The sequence below is a fragment of the Armigeres subalbatus genome, chromosome 2 (genome assembly GCF_024139115.2).
Source record: "Armigeres subalbatus isolate Guangzhou_Male chromosome 2, GZ_Asu_2, whole genome shotgun sequence".
NCBI classification, from domain to species: Eukaryota; Metazoa; Arthropoda; class Insecta; order Diptera; family Culicidae; genus Armigeres; species Armigeres subalbatus.
Window position 1 is genome coordinate 167,275,877 of NC_085140.1, and position 14,954 is coordinate 167,290,830.

General features: G+C 37.8%; 2 protein-coding genes across 3 annotated transcripts in view; both read right to left on the reverse strand.

Annotated features, from left to right (window-relative positions):
* Nucleotides 1-14,954, reverse strand: part of LOC134211135 (sodium- and chloride-dependent neutral and basic amino acid transporter B(0+)-like) — a 727,874-nt gene that overhangs the window by 582,521 nt on the left and 130,399 nt on the right.
* The window catches only part of LOC134211134 (sodium- and chloride-dependent neutral and basic amino acid transporter B(0+)), a 343,203-nt gene that overhangs the window by 197,563 nt on the left and 130,686 nt on the right, over nt 1-14,954 (reverse strand). The gene's annotated exons all lie outside the window — the stretch shown is intronic.

The window sequence follows — 14,954 nt, forward strand, 5'->3', positions numbered from 1 at the left end:
CGGGAGACTCTTCTGCACAGAGAAGTAGATAACATTTCTCACCCGAAAGTATCCTAGAACAGACGCGCATTTTACCGCTGAGCTGAGGAAGGTCTCGACCTGTTAAGATATTTTTGTTAAATTGCAAAAGAATATTGTTGACTTCTTTATATAAAATTATTGGGGAGCTATATGTATACATTAGAACAAACTGATGTTAATTAAAAAATGTGTGACGCGGAGACGAGCCCGCCTCGGGCTGAAAGTTTCCCTAATAAAGACATAAAACAAACTTCAAAGTTAGGGGGTGAGAAGCAGAGGGGTGTAAGTGACATTATGGTCAATATTGAGTTGACTACAGCAAAAAACGCTTTGGTTCTCGAGCTTTGCGGCAATATGTTCATACAATTTGTACAATGTTTATAAAAAATGTGAAAATTCACAGAAAATTAGTAGTTTATTTTAAAGGTACAATTTGTATGAAGCGAAAAAATATTGAAAAACTTTGCACCATTGTTTCTCAAAACTAACTTTTTGTCACTTACACCCCTTTGCGTTTGCCCTCCTCAAGTGTTTTATGATATCTGTTGACCTTTCAGGAAATGTTATGGACATTACTTAATACATATCGAAACTTTGAGTAATGAAAAACGCTTTAGGGCCGCTGTAGATCTCAAGTCTTGAACTCCTGAACAGTTTTAATTTAAGTGCGGCAGCTAAAGAACAATCGAGTGTATATTAACAATCTGATAATTTGATAATTTTTCACTTTTCATTTGAAAACCAGTTCGTGAGAAGCGTGAACCTATTTTGTATCGATGTCATCCAATGTAATATAAGTTTAATATAAGAGCACTTTAGAATTCGTTAAACCCATATCGATTCAAACTGATTCCAATAACTTGTTTCATTTGAAAAATTAAAAAATGAAAGATCAACTAAATAAAAAAACACGGAATCAGTAACGGAAACGGTAAGAAAAATGTTTATCAGTTCGCACAACAAGATAAGATAAAATATCGGTTTTTTCTTGCCGTTGACCGAAAATCAATCAAAACCCACTAGGCCGTCATTTGACCGAACAAACCATTAGGCTGAAACCTATCTGGTCTGAAGTGATTTGGCTAAAAATGTCAATTGGGGGGTCCCGTAGCGTAGTTTGCTACACGTTCGCCTTATAAGCGAATGGTCATGGGTTCGATTCCCAGACCCTCCACCAAACCCTCGTCAGTCGCCGGATCCGCAGCTCATACGGTGGCATTTTGGGGTACACGCCTTACCGTCGCGGCTGCCTGATTGACGACTGACAACTTGTTCTTCTCGGAGGCATTCCTCCAACGTTACACGGAATAATGCAAAAAAAAGGAGATCATTGGATACACGACACGGACAAACGGACACAATGATCTCACGACAAGATTAACTGGCAACGACAACAATAACGAAAAATGGATATCTAAAAATAGATTATGTACAGTAGAATACTACAGTAGATCTCGGCACAGTAGCGGTTAAGAAACACAGAGTGCCTACCAAATAAATATATGAATAAATTTTTCTTCAATTGGCCCTAATGTAGCAGAAAACGGCGTTTCACAAAAAATTACGTTTGGCAGAAAAGGTCATTTGGCCAAAAATGCTGTTTGGCAGAAAGGGCCATTTGGCCCAAAATGTCGTTGGGCCGAACGGGTTATATGACCATAAATATTGTTTGCTTAACGGGTTGAATGAAGTGTGAAGTGATTAATGATAATTAAGCCTTAAGGTGTTAGAAATGAAAATTGATAAGTGAGAAGGGAGAAATAAGAATTTAATAACGTCTCATTTTTTGTTTTTTATTTCTTACTAGACGAACCTGCCCGATCTTGCTCGGGTTGTTTTTTCTTCATCCTAAATGTCAATCGTTTAGTCGTCGCCCTCTAGATCGTTTTCAATTCGAGCGAGATGATTTTTTTTTCAGAACTCATGAAAACGTAGTGTTTTTACATTTGTTCAACTTTCTCAGCGAAATGTTATATTTTCATACATATAAACACAGATCCCAAGACGAATCGATTTGTAAGGAAATCTTGCAAATCGGTCCATCCGTTCGTAAATTATATTGTCTCAAAGGAAATGTAAACGCATTTTTATATATAGAGTAGGGTGGCTCAAATTAGTATGGGAAAAACTTTTTCCAATTTTTTTCTCGCGGTTTTCAGCATAAAATTCTGTATTTAATTCTACAAGAACTGAATGAGTATCATTGTTCTTGATTGTAAATTGTGCCGTGCAACAGCAAATCACTATTTTTGGATGTTTCTGCATACATTTTTGCATATAAACTCCCAACGAGTTAAGCACCGCCCAAACGTTGACCGATTTGGCTGAAATTTTATCCAGAGCATCAGGGCAACAAATAGAACCGAATAAGAGAGCGGCCTATCAAAAAATTTGAAAAAGTGTTTTTTGAGCCACCCTAATATAGAGACTTCTCATTTCTCAATTCTTAGATCTCAATTCCTACAGTCCACTTTTCTCTTCTTATTCTTGTTTTTCACTGTGAGAAGTGAGGAATGAGAAATCCGAAGTAAAAAATGAGAAATAAGAAGTGCAATGTAAAACTTCACACTTCACACTTATCACTTCCTACTTATATCTTTTAACTTCCCGCTTCTCATTTCTCACTTCTCACTGTGAGAAGTGAGAATGAAAAATGAGAAGTGGGAAGTAAGAAATGGGTGAGACTTGTTACTTCTCATTTCTCCTTCCCTATTCCTCGCTTCTAATTTCTCATCTCTTAGATCTCATTTGTTACTGTGAGAAGTGAGAAGTGAGAAGTGAAGTATGAGAGAACTCTTTTTTTAACTCTCAATTCTCGCCTCTTGCTTTTTTTTCCCCCAATTTTCATTAAGAGAAATGAGAAATTATAAGTGAGACATTTCACATTTCATTTCGTTGCTCTCATTTGTTACATGGTATTTCTCATAACTCACTTCTCACAGTGAGAGGTAAGAGTGAGAGGTAAAAAGGTCCAGTCTAGGTTCCAGTCATCATAATATACGATTGAAAGAAAAGTAACTTGGCTTAGAAACCTCGCAGATGTAATGCTAATGCCAGATGAAGAAAAATCCCTGTGTATTATGCTCGAACGATAAGGTTTTTGTTTCTACTCGGTAGGATCTTGCAAAGAATCCAAAATATGTGTTCCTGATGGGGAAGGGTCCTTTGGCCGAATGCCATTAGGCCGAACAAACCATTAGGTCGAAACCCATCTGGCCGAATCGGTCATTTGGGCGAAAGGGTCATTTGGCCGAAAGGGTAATTTAGCCGAAAGGGTCTTTTGGCCGAAAGGGTCATTTGACCGAAAGAGTCATTTGACCGAAAGGGTCTTTAGGCCGAAAGGGTCATTTGGACGGAAAAGGTAGTTTGGCCGAAAGGGTAATTTGGCCGAAAGGGTCATTTAGCGAAAGGGTTATTTGGCCGAAAGGGTCATTAGGCCGAAAGGGTCAATAAGCCGAAAGAGTCATTAGACCGAAAAGGTCATTTGGCCGAAAAGGTCATTAGGGCGAAAGGATCATTAGGCCGAAAGGATAGTTTGGCCGAAAGGATAATTTAGCCGAAAAGGTCGTTTGGCTGAAAGGGTCATTTGGCCGAAAAGGTCATTAGACCGAAAGGGTCATTTGGCCGAAAGAGTCGTATGCATGAAAGGGTCACTTGGCCGAAAGAGTCATTTGGCCGAATAGTTCATTTGAAAAGTGAGAAATTAGGAATGTGAAGAGAGACGTCTCACTTCTCTTTCATTATTCTCCTCTTCTCACTGGAAAAAGTGAGAGGCGCGAAATGAGTAGTGAGACTTCTCACTACCCACTTCACGCTACTCACTTTTTACAGTGAGACGTCTCACTTCTCAATCCTCATTCCTCACTTCTCGCTGTAAAAAGTGAGTAGTGAGACGTCTCACTACCCACTTCGCACTACTCACTTTTCACAGTGAGAAGTGAGACGTCTCACTTTTCACTCCTAATTTCTCACTTCTCGCTGTCAAAAGTGAGAAGCCCGAAATGAGTAGTGAGACGTCTCACTACTCACTTCGCGCTTCTCACTTTTTACAGTGAGAAGAGAAAAATGAAGAATGAGAAGTGAGACGTCTCACTACTCACTTCACGCTCCTCATTTTTTTACAGTGAGAAGTGAGAAATGAGGAATGAAAATTGAGATTTATCTCTTCTTCTTCTTCAAATTACCTATTCGGCCAAATGTCTCATTCGGTAAAATATCATGTTCAGCCAAATGACCATCGCGGCTTTATGACCCTTTCGGCAAAAAGACCCTTTCGGTAAAATGACCCTTTCGGCCGGGGCCCTCTTTAGCCGTGCGGTAAGACGCGCGGCTACAAAGCAAGACCATGCTGAGGGTGCCTGGGTTCGATTCCCGGTGCCGGTCTAGGCAATTTTCGGATTGGAAATTGTCTCGACTTCCCTGGGCATAAAAGTATCATCGTGTTAGCCTCATGAAATACAAATGCAAAAATGGTAACCTGGCTTAGAAACCTTGCAGTTAATAACTGTAGAAGTGCTTAATGAACACTAAGCTGCGAGGCGGCTCTGTCCCAGTGTGGGGATGTAATGCCAATAAGAAGAAGAAGAAGAAGAAGACCCTTTCGGCCAAACGACCCTTTCGGTCAAATGAACTCTTCGGCCAAATGACCCTTTCGACCAAACGACCCTTTCGGCCATACGACCCTTTCTGGCAAACGTATTTTCGTGCAAATACAAAAATCGCTCTTGCCAAGCAATGGTACCTACCTAAACCGGGTATGATGAGTTGCCGATTAACTTCATCAAGATCATCGTACCGAAAATTGTTCAACAAGTAACGCATTTGTTTAACTTACGTCTACATTCCCGGATTGCCATTGAAAAAGCAACAACATCTGCATCACTTATCTACGTCCAATCAGTATACTATCCGATTCGTCGAAAGCTTTTGAGAAGCTTCTCAAACAACAAATCAAGCTCTATCTGGAATAAGGGCGAATGTCGCAAGAGAGGATTCTCTTCGTCGACTTCCCCTCTTTTAAATAAAAGTGACAAGCAGCGGATTTCTTTGTGGTTTATCACCTCTGCACGATAGAAAACAATGCAAACTTGCATTCTGAGATGATAAACTGCAAAGAAATCCTCTGCTTGTCACTTTTATTTAAAAGAGGGGAAGTCGACGAAGAGAATTCTCTCTGGCGACATTCGCCCTTTTACCAGATAGAGCTTGAAATGACAGAATACATCGAAGATAACAAACTTTTGTCAGATTACCAGGGATTTCGTAGAGGACAGAGAATCAAAACCTCTGTGCTTCGAGTGTATGATGACCTGGGAAGCAAGACCGATAAAACAGGCTTTGGTATATCGCTGCTGATGGACTTTTCTAAGGCTTTTGATACCAGCCCTTAAAACAGGCTAGCGAATAAACTACAAGACCAATTAAACTATCTATACAGTTCCGTGAATATGATGGTGTCGTATCTTCACAGCCGAAGACAAACGGTGTACCACAAGGCTCAGTTCTTGGTCCTCTACTCTACAGCTGTCATATGAATGATTTACCAACGGTCAGGGTTTGCAAAAATCGCTCTCAATAGATAACGAACAACGATAAAAGAGAGGCAAAAACTGTTCCAAATCATAACAAGTCACGATAACAAATTTATCAAACTTGTATACAAGTGCGAAAAGAATAGAATCGGATAGGCTGCCCCCACAGAAAAACGGTGATTCTCGCTTTGTTTTCGCTCCTTTCGTGTTGGTTACTGCACAGCTGTGTAGAACAAGTTGAAATGCATCAACAGAGCCAGTGCTCCCCACATTTGGAGCTTTCTAAAAGAAATTTATCATGGGCTATAACATCTTGAATTTGTTCTCTATCATGACAGCTTGCGAAAAAAGTTTCTCGCGGTATGCTACATATCGAATATGTATACAGAGATGATAAGTGAGAGACTTGCTCTTTCTCTTAAGGATTCAATCCCTGCCAACGATACATTGCTTGGCTTGATCCTTGCACACGAGAACTCGTCAGGATGGTGAACGTGGACCTTGAAAGTCACGGAGAAATAATAGTCATGTTAATCCAGCAAAAAGCAAGGCGTTGTTCATCACTAGTTAGTAGACGTCGTATTGCCGCTGGTTTTACCGCTTGGTAAAAGCATTGGTTGGTCTGAAAGAGCAAATAACCTCGGATTCGCCTTTCAAAACGATTTGAAGTGGGATGAACTCGTTGTTCTTTATGAAAGTCTTAATCAGTCCCATGATCGTCGCTTACAGAACCTAGTTCAAGCATAATTTTTCATAACGACGTATGTAACAATTATGAGGATTCGAGAAATCCTTTGCAGAAAGTTGGCAAAACTTTTTCTAAAACTGTTTTAAAACTAAATCTTTTTTCAATACTTTTTTCCGCTGGTATGCGTCATTAAATGACAAGTAATAAGCGTGCTTCACATCAAATCTCAGTTCATTCAAATTCACTGTGAAAAACGATAAATTTATACATACACCGGTATGCTGCACGCACGTCGGTGTACATTGGTCGGTTTTCCATAGTGCACGATTGACGCAACTGCAGTTTTATTTTGTTTTGCTTTTTTTGGTACATAGGTCGCTCTTAGTTCCCATATGCTAAAGCGACGTATGTAACAGTGAGACTTCAAAAATTGATTTTTGACATACGTCGATTCGTAAAAAGATTGAATTAAAGAATTTTAAGATCTGAAATCAGTAAAATCGATGCGTATTATATAAAGCCGCGTGTGATTGTCACGTTGTATTAAAAACCTCGTTTTGTTTACTTTTGTTACATACGTCGTTATGAAAAATTTTGCTTGAGTTGTTCCAGCTAACAGAACGGTACGTTATGGCAATTCAATGTTCATCAGAGGTGTTGTATATTAGAATTCGTTACCATCCGAGGTAAAACGTTCTACGTCGGAAGCAAGTTGTAAGAAAGGCTTCATCGATTTTTGGAGCAGTCTTACATAATTGATATTATAAATAGTTAAATTAGTTAGTGATGATTATGTTTTTATTAATCGAATTATTAAGATAAATCAAAAAGCCTGCATGTTTTCCACGAAAAAACATTTAGAAGCATATCCAAAAGTTGTTACTTCACGCCGGAATGTGTCTAGAGAAAATATTTAAAAAATCTGAGGGCACCTTTCTAATTTTATCAAGGCAAGCTCTTGGAGAGGGATCAATTTCCCCCGAATATTTTCAAAGTCGATTTTTGACAGCACTCCAAAAAAATCGATTGTGTATCAATAACAACAATAATTTAAGGACTGTCATACATCAGTAAAGTTAAATACTATATTTCTTAGAGAGTCTGTGTGGAAATCGCGTATGTTTATTTATTTATTTTTGGCTGTGATACATCGGAAATCTACCCAGTCTCCCCTGCCCCCCTGCCGAATTACTTACATTACGGTATTTTTCATATAATTTGTTTATGATCATTTTATCTAACTTTCCTTCATAAAAACCGTGAAATTTTAGTCAGTGAGTTGAACATCATGTCTGCGTCCGAGGGATTGCACTTCTCGCGGATAAGATCTTTACATAACATGAATATCGGCTCAAATTTCAAAAAAAAAATCTAACATGATTTATGTATCCTTACAAAAAAATATGTGTTCACTTCTAAAATAAGTAATTGAAAAAATCATCATCTCTTCGTGAATCGTTCGGAGATCGATTTTAAACAGTTCAATCAAAAGGTTCGTTTTTATCGAAATTCATATCGCCTAATGCACGTATGAGTTTTACTTCGTTAAACCCAAACCAACTTGAAGACTAGACGAGAAAATCTGTTTTTACTAACCGTGAGAACATAATTTCAATCTACTGACCTAGAAGTGATAGATGCACCCTGCCAAATAACGCAGTCAAGGTAAGCGCGCATCTCAAATCAAAGTCAAATGGTAAGTACTGATTCCGAGCGACAGCCTATCTATGAAATATTTCAATCAATGAGCATCACGATTTCGATCATAAAGACCAACGTGGCGTAGCGGTGTGGTCAATAATATGGTAGATAATCGTTTTTATCTCCTCTCTGAACATCATTAACATGTTAATGGGCCGAACAGCAATAAAACCCTTTGTGAACACAAGACGTATTGCGAATTCCATTCATTCAAAACCAATGAAATCTAGCTGGAGGTATGCATCGGTATCGTTAACACGCATTGACGATTTGATTGGTCGGTAAATTGAAGGGTGTTGATTTTGACCCCATCTCGATTCGGTGTCTGTGCAAATAAAATTCTAAGATAGAAAGATTCATAATTATGTAGATTACGTAAAAAGTATAATTCTTGTATTTTAGATTCGTCTTGTATTATTGTTCTGAAAAACTGTTGGAACCTATGATGTGACAGATTCTGAACATATTTGGTTAAAAACTGTAAAATTTCTGCAATTTCCCATGGTCAAGACATGCTGATTGCCATTGGGAATGTAGTGCCATGCTGATGAAGAATGAGCACAAACAGCTGTCTAGTTAATCGGTGGCCAGGTGATGAATATGATGATTTGAAAATAAGACTCTGTATACACTCGTTGAGTGATCCACAGTCATTGGCAGTTGCAGGTTTGCTTCAAACGAGACGACCGACGACGGAACGTTATGCAACTCGGTGGTACTTGAATGGGTGCTGCTGCTAGCTGTGACCTGTCGAGATAATGAGCAATTGTCGCACGGTGATGACGATTGTCGAAAAATAAGACTGCTTGCTTCACAGGTTTGACCTACTTTTGTTGCTAGCTTTGAACTTGATAACTAAAACAGCACAGTACGAACTAAATAATGGAAAATTCTATAGGTTTAAGACTAATTCTTTTCGAAAATAAACTCGTACTACTTCCTTGTATTACACTACATATGTAGAAACTCGTGTCACACCCGTTCATGTTCGAGTAACTCCAATTAAACTGCAATTCCGTGCTATCTTCCGATTTCCCATTTGGTGCACTTATAAGAAGCAAGATGTACTTCTCGTCTCGGTCGCTGTTGCTCGTAGCCGTAGGTATAGGTATGTCTATGTCTATGATGTCTATGCACGAATGCGAATCACACATGCAATAAAGACTCATACGAGCGACGACACATGTTGATTCAAGTGCTTCCCTCCTGTGTGTCATTCTATTTCCGAGCAAAGCAAGTCAGGTTCGGTAAGCTTTTGGAAGCAATCGAGGAAACTTGAACAGGTTATGTGTGCAGAGCCGGAGTTTATTAACAGTGCGGCAGATAGAGTTCGCTGAGTATTATTAATAGTTCCCATTTGTGCAGTAGACTGGTACAGTTTTCTAAAGATGGCTCAAGGATGTACTTCACTGGACATAGAGTCGTGGTATTTGCTACATAATAAACGAATACATGCTTTGTCTTGATTGGTTTCGATAGCTCTCAATTAGTAACTATCGTTTCGCCTTTTAATTGATAAGAGATTTATGTAGGGGAACTGTTCCATTGTCACATTTCACGCCCATGTATCCAAAAGGTTAAGGCACCATTTTTTTCGTTTTTTTGCTAGCCAGCATCACAAAAATAAGAAACATGCTAAACGGCGCTCTTTATTTCTGTTCTTGTTTCTTCTTGAACGGATCTACATTCCTACTGGGATCTGGCCTGTTTTTTAACTGTTTTCTTGTGAAATATTATGGCTCTGACGAGTTATGAAAATGAATTTCATCCACTGAGGAATTGTATCTGTTGGATCGGGATATCCTGAAAAGGCTGAACAAAGCACTGCATTAAATAGCACGCTTATTCGTAGAACCATTATTATCGTCTCTGGAAAATACCGATCAGATTTAAGAATGTTGATATTGAAATTCTGATAGACGAAATAAGTTGTAGCCCACATATTTGAGTGGCTGGTGAGTTGTCAAAGTTGGAAATATCGTACGGTTCAGGATTTCTAAGAAGTAGTGTTTAAGAAATAAATAAGTCAACAAGCAGCGTTACCCAAATCCAATCACTTCCACATTGTGAAGAGCTCTGATATATCAGCAAGGAAATTTAGAATAGCAAAGATAAAGAATCGATTAGATACCTATATCTATGGTTATATTGCCTCAAAAGAAAAGGCAAACTCATTTTTATATAAAGAGATATAAAGGAAATGTTCCTCTAAATGTTTATTTGACAAATTGATCTGGACTCCCAGGGTTTCTTAAAAGCCAAACAGTTGAAAGAAGTGTTCCCTGTCGTCGAATGGGCTATGTTGAAGTAATATTATTTGATTTGGACGTATTCTTTGGTTGTCTGGACACCGAGGACACCCCAATCGACCTGGTTCAGCGTGTCATCGAGGTGCATAATGTGCATTGTGCATCATCTTCTTCTTCAATGGCTCTACATTCCAACTGGAACTTGGCCTGCATTTTTAGCATTCCCCTCAGTTATTAATTGAAAGCTCTTCCATGCCCGCCATAGCATGAGTATGTATCTTGTGTGGCAAGTACAATGCATACACTATGCCCAGGGAGTCGAGAATGTTTCCAACCCGAAAACATCTTAGACCGGACCGAGAATCGAACTCGCCATCTTCGGATTGGCAATCCTACTACTGGCTACTGGAGACCTGCGTAAGGTGCATAAAAAAAGGCGAAATAAAGCTAGTTTATGCTTAACTCCAAAATCTCCCTGCGTTTACTGGATCCAGAATTGATCGATCAAAATTGAAGATGTTCGTGTTTTCGTTAGAATTCCCGAAACTAAGTAGGGTTACTGCTCCTGGACTTCATCTCATAGCTCCGATATTCATCTCATGAAAAACAAAGCAATGAAAAGGAAATTGATTTGTTTCTTATTTTTGTGATTTTTTCTGCAGTGAGCACGCATGTTAGTAAAAAGGAGCGGGAAAATGGGTGCCGTATGTCTTTGTTTTGCGATGAGATGAATATATTTTCAGTAAGATGGAAAACGGAACTGTTACCCTAATAAAATAAATTCAATAACAGTTGCAAAGTTTATAGAAGGCTCATTCGATCCTTATTGATTCCTTCGCTCAGTAACGATACAATTTGAAATCCATTTTTCAACGGTGTATTAATTTTCAAAATCTGTGCTTACGCAATCTTCAAAAAGAATTTTTATATATATTAATAATTTATTTTGCTATATTGATTTCGTTTGGGTACCACGCGCAGTTGACTTGCTAGACCAAATGATCTGGATTCCAGAACAATTTGGAGAACTTAGAACATCTGCATCAAACTAATACGGACTCCACATAATACGCAATGGCTCTAGGGACTTGTGAAGATATGCTGGGTTGATTTCTGTTTGAAACCAGGCATAGTTGTCCTTGTAGACCAAATGATCTGAATTCAAGAACAATTTGGAGGACTTAGAACATCTGCATCAAACTAATTAGGAGTCCACATAATACGAAAGGGTCTAAGGGTCTTGCAGGGACAAGCTGGATTGATTTTCGTTTTGAAGTTCTTCTTAATTGGTAAATTTTACTCATATTGAAATTGGTAAAACGAAATCTTCTAAATTTTAAATGACATTAAAAAATTAGGGTCCCTAGAAACGTAACACACTAGAAAACTACAGGAAACTAGATGAGGTGGGTAATATAACCATGAAAGAATTGTGGAAATCGCGTAGAAGACGCCCGGGAACCTGCTGTTTGAAATCATGATTCTAATGATTTCTTGATCGCAGTATTCGACATGTTAACCAAGAACATGTAGGTCCCAACATGCAATTAGGTTCAACTTTCCCATAATACAAGTTTTATGCAAATGCTTTCACACTTGTTCGTTTATTTAATAAAACGGATGAGATTAAGCTGACAAAAAAGTTTAGTAACAAGATTAATCATGGCACAAATGTATCATGCGTCTCCATATGCTTTTATGCTTATATGTTGATGAACAGTTTTCACAATCCCTACCTATCGTTTTCCCTAAGAGGCTCATTTTTGCCTGAAAAACACTCATGGGGACATTCAGATATCGTAATAACTTAGATTATTGTAATAACTTAGTATTTTAACTTATCTGAACATGCAATCATGCAAACATGCAAGTGACTTCAACGCCGTTAAAGCGATGATCCCCTTCATACTTTGTGACCAAATAATCTCGGATTTTTCCCAATCAAACAACAAACGCCAGTAACCAGTCGATTTTAGAGGTCAAGAACTACAAATGTAGCATATAAGCATCGTGAATACAAATTTACTGTCAGTGATAAACTGATTGCTTTATTGGAAAATTTAATCATATGTTGTGGAAAATTTCTAATTTTTTAGTAGGAGTTTACATTTTATTCGTTTTTTAATGGTGTACTAACTTTCAAAATCTGTGATTACAAAATCTTCTAATCTAATCTAATCTCATACTTGCGTAGCCAATACTTGAAAGCATCCTGGAAAATGACGATTTCTGAATTCCGTCATTTTTCTTTTCATATGGCCAGGCCAACTACGCAGTATGTACCGCAGAGATGACTCCTAGATATTGAGCGACTTCAGGAATACCTAAAGTCACTCAATAGCTTGGAATCGAGGGGAAAGGAAGAAAGCGTGGACCTCCCGTACCAAACGCTTCCAATAATATAGATACCTAATATATAATAAAAATCGTGTGCGTATTTATGTATGATGTATATAAGTTTGTTTATGTGTGTATATATGTATGTGTGTATATGAGTGTGTATGTGGGTTTATATGTGTAGTGAATGTGTGTGTGTGTGCTTTTGTGTGGGTGCGTGCGTATTTAAATAAATTTACAGTTTATCAAAACCTTACCTCTGCTCAAAAATTCTGACGCTGAACCAAGAGCCAACACGCACTGAACTAATTAACTTATCTGTGATTACGAAATCTTCGTGCAAAAATTCAATTTCATTGGCATATCGGTCTCGAGGAAGGGAGCAGTGTGTGTGCGAAAGCAGATTGGAAAGAAACGGAATCCGAAAGGTATCGCTAGGCTGCGACAAGTGTGAAAATGGTTTGAAAGGTGTTAAAGTAAGCGAGAACTATTTGAGAATAATTAAATTATCGAAGCGTCCGTCTTTGCCGTACATCCTTTCTTGGGATGGCTCGGAAAGTGAATGATAGTCACTGTTACCGAGATTGGCAAAAACGGAGGCAACGATACGCATATTTATTATTCGGCTAATACTCGATGTTCATCATTTGAAGAATCATCGATGGTCGTATATGGTTTGTACACATTGCACCGTGTCTCTCCCGATGCCACCATATGATGCTATTGGAACCACAATTCTTATTTACGCGCCAAATCATTTCTAATTCGACAGAAGCTGTACGACCGTGATAATTTGCGAAAATCTAGTTGCGAGAATACACCGTTCCTCATAAAGTTGTATAATGTAGCTTGGTATCTGTGTTCGCCAAACTAAGGTACAGTAGCTTATGATTACTTCTTCTAAAGGGAGTAAAGTTCCAAAAATGATTTTTCTCATACAGGTTTTGGAATTATTATTCAGACCATAACTTTTGATCCCACAGTCAGATTTTTGATAGAAATGGGACAGGGTTCCCCGTCGAGTGCAACTGACTGGGAGTAAGGTGAGTTTTGGATACTCATTTTTGGCATAAAAAATTATATTGTGGCGCCCATAGTCCGATCTGTCCAATTTCCAATAGTGAGCCGGAGACCCATCTTCTACATATATAAAATAAACTTAGCATTTGTACTCTAGAATACACAGCTCAGTTTTTGCTAATCTATATTCGTTTTCTTCTTCTATTTACAAGAAAAAATGTTATGATGAAACTGAAATACTTTGAGAACAAAAACTATTTTTTTATGAAATAGTTTTTCTTATAATTTGAATGAATATTTTAATTTGATGGCATTTGGACGACCGCACATCACTCATGAATATATAGCCCAATTTTTGCTAATCTATACAGTATTATCTCGATTTTATCACCCCTTGGGGAAATTTAGGGTGATAAAACAGGGCATGTGACAAAACCAGATTTTTTTTATTATAATTTTATTAATTTATTTAACAAATATGAATCAGTTTATACCTTGGAAAGACAAAATACTTGCATGGTTTTCTTTATTTCTTGTCAAAAATGCGTACAAAATCCTTCAAAGGTGTGAATGAATAATAAATCACAGACGGTGAAAGTTATTTCATGAAAATCATTGTTGTTTGTGGTGCTACTTTCAAAAATGACAAGAAAAACTAAAATTTTAAAAAAGTTTAGGTGACGAAATCGGGTCATAAACGTGATAAAATCAGGTCAACACTGTATTCGTTTTCTTTTTCTATTTACAATGAAACTGGAAAAATTTGAAAATCAAAATCCAATCTCTTCGATGAAATGGTTTTTCGTGATGATTTCGATGATTTCGTGAATTCGTGATCATTTGCATATATAACATGAAGTTTACTTAATTAATAAGAAAAATGTTATGATAAAACTGTAAAAAAGTAGAAAAACATTTTGAAGAACCGATTTGTTTTTTAGATCAATTGCGTACGCAAAAAAATGTATCAGAAAATTGTTCAATTTTCGACGCGACAAGATTTGCCGGGTCAGCTAGTAGTTTTATATGCCACTCAACTCAGCTTGACGAACCGAGATGATGTCTGTCCGTGCATGTGTATGTATGTGCGCAAAAAAGCCACTCATGTTTAAGGCACTTATCCTTAACCGATTTGCTCGCAACAAGTTGCATTCGACGGGAAATCCTGTCCAATTGTTTCCAATTACCAATTGGCCGGATAGCACAATGGGCTCAAAAGCTATGGCTAAAATATTTTTGCATTTTTTTTAGAAAAAACATGCACTAAACAGATAATAAGGTAAAAGTTGTTATTATTTTTTTAAAGCTTGTGTTTCGCCGTCAAATGACAATGATGAATGTGTCTCCTTCTTCAAAAAGTTGCATCTCCCCGGAATAAGGCTATCGTGAAAGCGAACCCAGAAGCAG